This window comes from Halichoerus grypus, chromosome 9 (assembly GCF_964656455.1).
Source record: "Halichoerus grypus chromosome 9, mHalGry1.hap1.1, whole genome shotgun sequence".
In the NCBI taxonomy this organism is placed as follows: Eukaryota; Metazoa; Chordata; class Mammalia; order Carnivora; family Phocidae; genus Halichoerus; species Halichoerus grypus.
In genome coordinates this window covers 32,217,772-32,226,176 of record NC_135720.1, presented here as the reverse complement: position 1 = coordinate 32,226,176, position 8,405 = coordinate 32,217,772, and the positions used below count along the sequence as shown (strand labels likewise).

Sequence of the window (8,405 nt, the reverse complement as noted above, 5' to 3'; positions counted from 1 at the left end):
TCTCCCATTCTGTTGGTTGTCTTTTGGTTTTGTTGACTGTTTCTTTTGCTGTGCAAAAGCTTTTTATCTTGATGAAGTCCCAATAGTTCAGTTTTGCCCTTGCTTCCCTTGCCTTTGGCGATGTTTCTAGGAAGAAATTGCTGTGGCTGAGGTCGAAGAGGTTGTTGCCTGTGTTCTCCTTTAGGAGGATGCTGACATTTTAAAAAGGGGTCTACTCTATACATAACCTAAGATTGAGAAACACTGTCCCAGAGAACAACTATGACTTTTATCTTTAGAAAAGTTCAAAATCAGTGTTAACAGGTCTCATGCCATTAAAAAAATCCCCAACAAAGTACTTTCAGAGGCTAAAATTTAATTAATATAACTTCTTATTAGATAGTTTTGGTACTTGTAAAATGTGCCCTTAGTTAACTGAATGAATTGCATTCTCAAAATATTAAAAGTCATTTTCCAAAAATCATAGCTTTTACTTTGGAAACATTGAGCTTTAGCTTTTATTTCTAATTGTACTATAAATAGCAGGGCCAGGCTCTGTTAAGATAATTACTGTTGTGTGACAATGAATCATGTTGCCTGCACATGGAAGAATGCTTACTGTTTTATTCTTTATGCATTCAGCTCATCAGAAAGTAATCTCAAATCCTTTGGGTCCAGGGGGCCAGGGCACACCCCTTATAATCCCAGTAAACATTGTTATCAGACACAGGTGAAGAATGTTCCTACAGGCCCTGACATTTGTACTGATAAGGAGCTAGTTCTCTATTAAAATCAATGACGGGGGGGGGGGGGGGGGGGGTTATATTTGAATTCGAAGAGCTTAGTTCATAACAGTACTTGATAATCCATAACAGTACTTGATACCAGCCCCTGGCATCAAAGGCTGAGCAAAGATCCGCAAAAACGAACAAACTTATTCCCTTAGCAGAGTTTTCTATAAGGTCCAACTAACAGAATAGCCACAGCTATTAATTTAAGTACAGATTTACAATATATTAAGAAGGAAATTGATGTAGACTTTACCTGGAATGTCCAACGTGTTATTGGTTAAAATATGGAGGCAGTAGAGATTTACCTATTTTTTTTTTAAAGGGCCTAGATTATACTATGTTCAAACACATAATGGTGTTAGTCGATGTAGGTTCTTTTCCTTTTTTTTTTTTTTTGAGTAGATGTATGTTCTTAAAAAGGTCTGGAGACAGAAAATACTTCCTGGGTACTTAATTTTTCTAGAGGTTTCCATACAAACTTGGGAGAATTTCTGAATCTAGTCAGAATTAAATCTTAGATTTTTAAAAACATTTCAAGTTTTAGGCAATAAACAGATTGATCAAATAATCATTTTCATTTTAATTCAGCTTCCCTCAGTTGAGTGAGCATGGGATTTTGACCTGAAAAAAAGCTGAAAATATTTTACAAACTTTGAATGTGTGAAGGGTGGCAGCAAGAGCCATATTTATTCTTGACATCATGAAGGCTGGCGCTTACTGATGGCTGTCAATGGGCCTGGCACTAGGCTGAGCACCTTGCATACTTTTCTCATTCAATACTCAGATCACTATGAGGTCCGTGCTATTGTTATCCCCATTTTACAAAGGAAGTTGAGAGCCTTAGAGGTTGAAGATTCCACTGCTGAATCCAGAGCCTGGCCTTTTCACCAATCCTATAAATGAACAAATGCAACATGTCAATCTGTGTAAGATGATGGATTTAAGGGAGACATGGAGTAAGTTACCTTCTATCAGTCCTGTGGTAGCATAGTTGACTCCTTGCAAGGAGATCAAAGTGGTTTGGAAGATTTAACAGTCTCTACTCTTTCTTTTCCAGATTTCCCATCTATGTCTGACCACAAGCAATCAGTTGACACCCAGCTCCTGAGGAAGCACTATTAAGGCTCTCATCAATCACTACCATCCCTTTGTTGTTCTAGCCATTGGTCTACCAAATAATACAGCAAACACATCGGATTACCACTCTAGATGAAGGAGCAATAAATAAATAAGGCAGGATGCCTATCTACTTGGGAGATACTACGTATCTAGTAAGAGAAGTAATACCTTCACATACAATCTATTGGTGGTGCAGTGCTTTCTCCTTCCTAAACATGCTTAGTGCTCATTTGGGGTTCGTACATGCCTAGGGACAGAGCATGAAATATTTACATTTTCAAGCGTGTGAACCTCTTATTCTCTTAGATGCTGTAAACCTCTTCATGTTTAAACAAGGTGATGCTTTATTCTAGGAGATGCTTTCTCCAAAGATAATCATCTTCTCAGACCTGACTAATGTGACATTGTTATTTATAGTTATTTATAGCAAAATCTAGAAATGAGGGTTACCTGGGTGGCTCTGTCAGTTAAGCATCCGACTTGATCTCAGCTCAGGTCTTGATCTCAGGGTCATTAGTTCAAGCCCCATGCTGAGGCTTAAAAAAAAAAAAGTCTGGAAATGAAAAGAATTTACTCTAGATTTAAATATAATATACCAGCTTTTGATATTTGCAATATTTAAAAGAACTCTATGTCACCAAGAGACAACCACAAATCCAAAATATGATGTTAAAACAGAAAAGCACATCTATTTTCACTAAGTTACAAATCTAAACTAATGTAATAATTTCATCGTGTGAGAGAACGAATATTTTAGATATTTTTGTCTCAAGAATTACTGTAATTGTTTATAAGTGACATTTTATAAACAGGACAGGTGTATGAATTTTCACTATTAGACACAGTGAGAAATTTCAGATCCTTAGCAATCAGCATTTCTTTTTCTATGAAACTGTCCTAAGGAGAAAATCAAATATAGGCACAAAAATATAAGTATAAGCATGTTCAACATACTATTTTTTATATAATACTAAAAAAACCCACAAAAAAACCCCAAAAAACCACTTTGGGATAAAAAAAAATCCCCAACAAGAGAAGAATGGACAATTAGGTAGGCATATGCATATAGAATGTTTTCATGAAATAGTTAATAATATGGAACATGCTCAGATAAGGAGAAAAGATAAGGACTAGCAGACAATGATGATAATGGTCTCAATTCTGTAATAACCATGACCCTTCCCATATGGGGTGCCCTCCAGCAGCCATTTTTGTTTTCTGTAACTCTGACCCATTTCCCATTGAATTTAGGATTAAGGTTGAGATAGAAAGATACTCTTCTCTCCTGGCCACAAATACAGCAATGTGCACATGGAGGTGGAGAGAGAGAATGAGAGAGAGAGAGACAAAGACAGAGACAGAGACACTAGTAGACACCTGGATTCCCTATGGCCTCAGGGGCTGTGTCCAGCCCCTTACTGGTACCACTTTGGTTCTTTCCATTTCCACCAAGGCTGATGTCTCTGCATTGAGATATTACTCATATTACAATTAGATAAGTAAAAAAAATGTAGATACTTTTCATCTTGAAAATAGACCTCATCTTCCTTATAAGCTCCCCTGGGTATTGGGAAAACTGTAGTTCAGACATACCCAGTAAATGCAGCAATCCAATTGCAGCCATGCACAGGGATGGGCAAGAGTGCGTGGCTCCAGGACTCCCAAACAGACCAGGTTCGGCCACTCACCACTGACGAAGTCCAAATGCAGAGAGACAAGGGGTGGTGAAACAAGAAAACAATTTATTTCACTGAGGCCAATACCAGGAAGACAGCAGACTAGCATCTAAGACTGTCTCCAAAGTGCTGAAAATACTTCCAGGTTTACATAAGGAAAATATGGGCAAAGGTGTGTGGGTACGTGCAGGTAGGCAGTGAAGGTTTAATCAATGCTCTTGGAGTCCATCATGGGTGGGGTCCTGCTGGCTCAGGGCAGCCCTTGTTGTCTGAAGGGTAGTTTTGGTTATTATTGAGGGATGCTCTGCCCTCAGAGTCTTCTGACTGAGGGAAGAGACCAGCTGGAAAGAAGAACCCAACTAAATGAGGCCAAATGGAGGCGGCCAAAGTCCTCTTTCACAATGATTTAAAGAGTCTCTGCAGATAACTCATATACTATGGATAACTTAGTATTTCATATTTTGAATTAGCTCCCACTCACTGTCTTCTCCAAAATGGTGTCCGGGAATTTAGAGGGCTTACAGCAATTCGGTGTCCTTCAGGCATCCATTGTTGAAACAGGCAGCTAGCATATTTCAGTCTGTTCTGTCATGGTTTAGTTAACCTGGTAAGCCCTACGTACTGACCCATCTCTCCTTAAGCCTTGTTCTTGCTGTGGGTCCCTGATATTTGACTGTCTCTTATTCTAGTGGTACATTCCTCAGTTTCAGGGTCTCTTTATTTTAAAGATGGTAATCTCTTCCAGCAAATGTCTAGCCAACTGCTAGCTCATTTCTGAGTAGCCGTGGGTGCGTTCAGGATCCCATTCTATGCCATATAGAAACTGAAGATGGCTTGAGAGAGCCAAACGCAGGCCCCTGTCTGCTTATCTCCATAGGTGGTGGGGGTTACCTGTGAGATGTTCTCTCCAAATGGAAAGTAAGGCAGTGGCTGCTGCCCTTCATGTCCTCTCTCCTGGCTCTTCCTTCTAGGACTTTAGCCAGATGGGAGGCATAGTAATATGTCTCACCATGGACTTGCTTCTCTTTTCCTTTCTTCCGCTTCTCACAAGTCACCAGAATCAGAAAGGGTGGGCTACCTCTCCTTCCTCCTTCTCAACATCCTCTTACATCATATGCTCTGCCTTCCAGGGGTTGTAATCAACCTGTTCCCTTCCCTGGGGCTACGGGAGCTGATGAGATAGGGGTGAGGAAGAGATCAGCTTCCTGATAAGGGAAGTATCAGGATCAAAAGGTATATATCAGAATGAATGAAGTGGGTTCTTTTTTCTTTTTAAGACTTTATTTATTTATTTGACAGAGAGAGAGAGAGCAAGAGAGCCAAGCAGGGAGAGCAGCAGAGGGAGAGGGAGAAACAGGCCCCCCACTGAGCAGGGGGCCTGACAAGGGGCTCAATCTCAGGATCCCGGGATCATGACTGAGCCAAAGGCAGACGCTTAACCGACTGAGCCACCCAGGTGCCCCAGAAGTGGGTTCTTACTACTGGAAAACCAAAAGGCTAAGATACCAGGATGCACAACAGTATGCAGAAAATTATTCTAGATCTGTAAGCACACACACACACACACACACTCAAAGACTCTTTAGATCGCTATCTCTGCTTTATTTAGATTTGAAGTGTGGCTGTGATTCTTGTTAACTTGAGGCTTTGTTAAAAGAAGCTCAACTAAAAAGACCATAAGGTGAAGCTTCTCCATGCTTTGAAATGTGCATTTACTCATCTGAGACCCCCTCTACACATCAGTCTTGGCTGGGCTTTCTGCCAGTGCTTTGTTGCAATTACTTGACTCCTGTAGATTGGATAATGGCCTCAGCTTCTTCACGGAAGAGAGACAAAAGATTCAGAAATATGCTCCGAAAGATCTTTATAGCTACATTGCCCTGTGATCCTATAAAGCCTGAGTCTGGGGGAAAGTGGGAGGAAGGAAGAAACGGTCCTTCAACTCTCGCTTTCATCTTCTCCACAGTTTTTCCTGAACAGATCTGGTCACCCTTCCTCTAACTCAGAAGGTCTTTAAATGTTTTTCTCAGTTTCTCTTCCTATCACATTAAAGGAGTTCTTTAACCCCTCAAGTATAAAATGATGATTGTAATATTGTATATTACAATAAAGTGTTGTTGTGAAGGTTTGACCAGAAATAGAAAAGCCTTAAAAACCCTAAGGGACTCCAGGCACCACTGGGGACTGTTAGGGTAGGGTTTATTGCCAGAACCCCAAACTGGACCCTGTAGGAGCTCCTCACTCTGCTTTTTTCATGAGTGTCTTAAATCTTCCCTGATCAGGAAGTCAAGTACGGCAAGATGAAAAGGGTTAAAATCAGTTGATCAGTGTCTTGAGAAGCATAAGAGTTGGGAAAGAGAGATGATTTGAATTGGGATAATGGAGGATGAAGTCCTTCCGGGGGTTCTCACCAGTGTTGTGAGCTAGAGCAGGTCACTCCGCCTCTCTGAGCTCTGTTTCCTAAGTGCAAACAGTAACCCTGCTCTTCCTGGGAAGATCGTTGCAAGGGAATAGACAGCTTTCAGAAAACAAAGCAAACCCAGAACCACCTGCATGGTGAATGAACATGTCAGACAATAACCAACTGCACTAATAAGCAGGGAAATACACAGTAAAACAAGATATGCCTCCAACTGGCAAAGATTTTGAAGTATCACAATATTGAATACTGGTCAACATATGAGAAGATAGGAATTTATAGTCACTGTTAACGGAGTTTCATTGATATAATACCAATGGGGATACACTTGCTTATATTGAGGAAATTTAAAAATGTATCCCCTTACAACATGTGTACTCTAGAAATATCTCTTACATTGGAGCACAAAGAAACATGTATGAGCATATTTATTTATTTGAGTACTTCCCATGATAACGAAAATTTGAAACTCCAATGGTGTGGAAAGAGGAATAGATAAATTAAATATTCATATGACTAAATTCTCCACAGTAGGTAGAAAGAATGAATAAGATTATACATAGTATCTATAAAATAATGCACTTTGACACGGATAAATTTTTAAAACCTAATGTTATTGCCAAGTTATAAGCATACATTACTATTTATGTAAATTAGAAATACTCTTTCATACAAAACAATACTATATATTATTTATACTATTAATGGATATATATGTGTATGGATACACACACATATCTATGTATTTATATATATACATAGATAAGTATATATATAACTTATGTATAAGTTTCTGCTAAGAAACAGACTGCTAATATATACAAATGAAATGATAATGGTAATGGTTGCCTTTGGGGAGAAAGTGGGAAATGAGCCTGGAAATGGGGATAAAGCAGATTTCAACTATATTATAATGTTTTCTTCTTTCAATAAGAAAGAAAAGCAAATATGAGCGAATGTTAATAGTTCTCAATTCTGTACATGGTTGCATTTTTTCTTAAATAAAGGTTATCATTATTCTTGACTCATACTTAGCAGTCATTCATGTGACTTCAATCTTATGAAATTAAAGAAAAATAATTTAAGTGAACCCTGCATTTACGTAATTAATCTATAGATGCAATTGAAATTCAATCTCTAAGGCTTTCCACTATGAGATTTTCAGGGAGGAGAAACGAGAAGAAAAGCACAGGAACAGGTGGTGGCGTGGGAGGCACCCCATGATGTCAACAAAGAAGACAGGGGCGCCTGGGTGGCTCAGTTGGTTAAGCGACTGCCTTTGACTCAGGTCATGATCCTGGAGTCCTGGGATCGAGTCCCGCATCTGGCTCCCTGCTCAGCGGGGAGTCTGCTTCTCCCTCTGACCCTCCCCCTCTCGTGCTTTCTCTCTCTCAAATAAATAAATAAAATCTAAAAAAAACCAAAAAACAAAAAAACAAAAAACAAAGAAGACAGGACCAACCTTCCCCCATACTTCTTTTATAGACTTAAAACTGCTTATGTTACTCCTTTGTGATATCTTCCCCCCTCTCTTTCTTTTTCATGACCACTTTGGATGGTCACATTAGAGTGACCTCCTCTGGATTAAGATGCTGAGTTGGGAGGAGGAGCCCAAGGTTGGCCTTGCATCCCACGCATCCCTGGGTATAGACTGAGAAACACCACCACCCACTCTGCCGCCCCAGCTGAACAAACCTCATAATTATTTTCTTATTAAATAGGCTTGCAGTGTGCCCTGGTATACAAGTTTGTTAACCATTCTACAAAGAGAGTATCAGTAGTGTTTGAATGGCGTTGCTCAAGAATTTGGCAGTAAATGGGAGAAAAATGGAGGCCAAGCATAAACGAGAAACAGCCATTTCAATAGGTCAGTCATCACGCTTATTAAGCTATGTGGTTTTTCAAAGTGAATTTTCAACCAAAGCTGTCTTTTGCCCCATCAATTATTAAGTCAAAGAAAGGGCATTAAAAAAGAGGAAGATATTTTGAGACGTTTTAAATTCTTGGACTTTCTATTTTCAGTTAGTAGTGATAGGAAGGGGTTGGAGGAGTCTGGGGAGAGGAAAAATTAAAATTACCATGACAAGTACAATGACACAGCCTTCCAGACTTTGCAAAAATTACTGAGCTAACTATACAAATTAGCCATGGCCCAGAGGGCCATTTGGGAATGAAATGATCCCAGACCTAAAAAGAAGCAGATAAGAGATTAAAAAAAAAAGAAAAAAGATCAGAATAAATATTGTAGTAATGGTTTCTGCATTAAGCCTTCCTTCTTCGAGTTACTGATTCATTGATCCAGTCTTGGGGTATATTATGATTTAACTTGGCATTTTCACCTTGTCTGAGATACACAGAAAATATCATATAGAAAAATGTTATTTCACAGTTGCTATACCCATTGTATTGATGGTTTGGATT

At 39.3% G+C, this 8,405-nt stretch overlaps 1 long non-coding RNA gene across 3 annotated transcripts in view; it reads right to left on the bottom strand.

Annotated features, from left to right (window-relative positions):
• Positions 1-1,145: 1,145 nt before the first annotated feature.
• Positions 1,146-8,405, bottom strand: part of LOC118553715 (uncharacterized) — a 28,426-nt gene continuing 21,166 nt past the window's right edge. For all 3 annotated transcript variants that reach the window (XR_004926167.2, XR_013440899.1, XR_004926166.2), the window contains 3 exons: positions 3,483-3,579; positions 2,340-2,442; positions 1,146-1,663 (listed from right to left, as the gene is read on the bottom strand). This is a non-coding gene — a long non-coding RNA (uncharacterized LOC118553715). The remainder of the gene's footprint in view (positions 1,664-2,339; positions 2,443-3,482; positions 3,580-8,405) is intronic.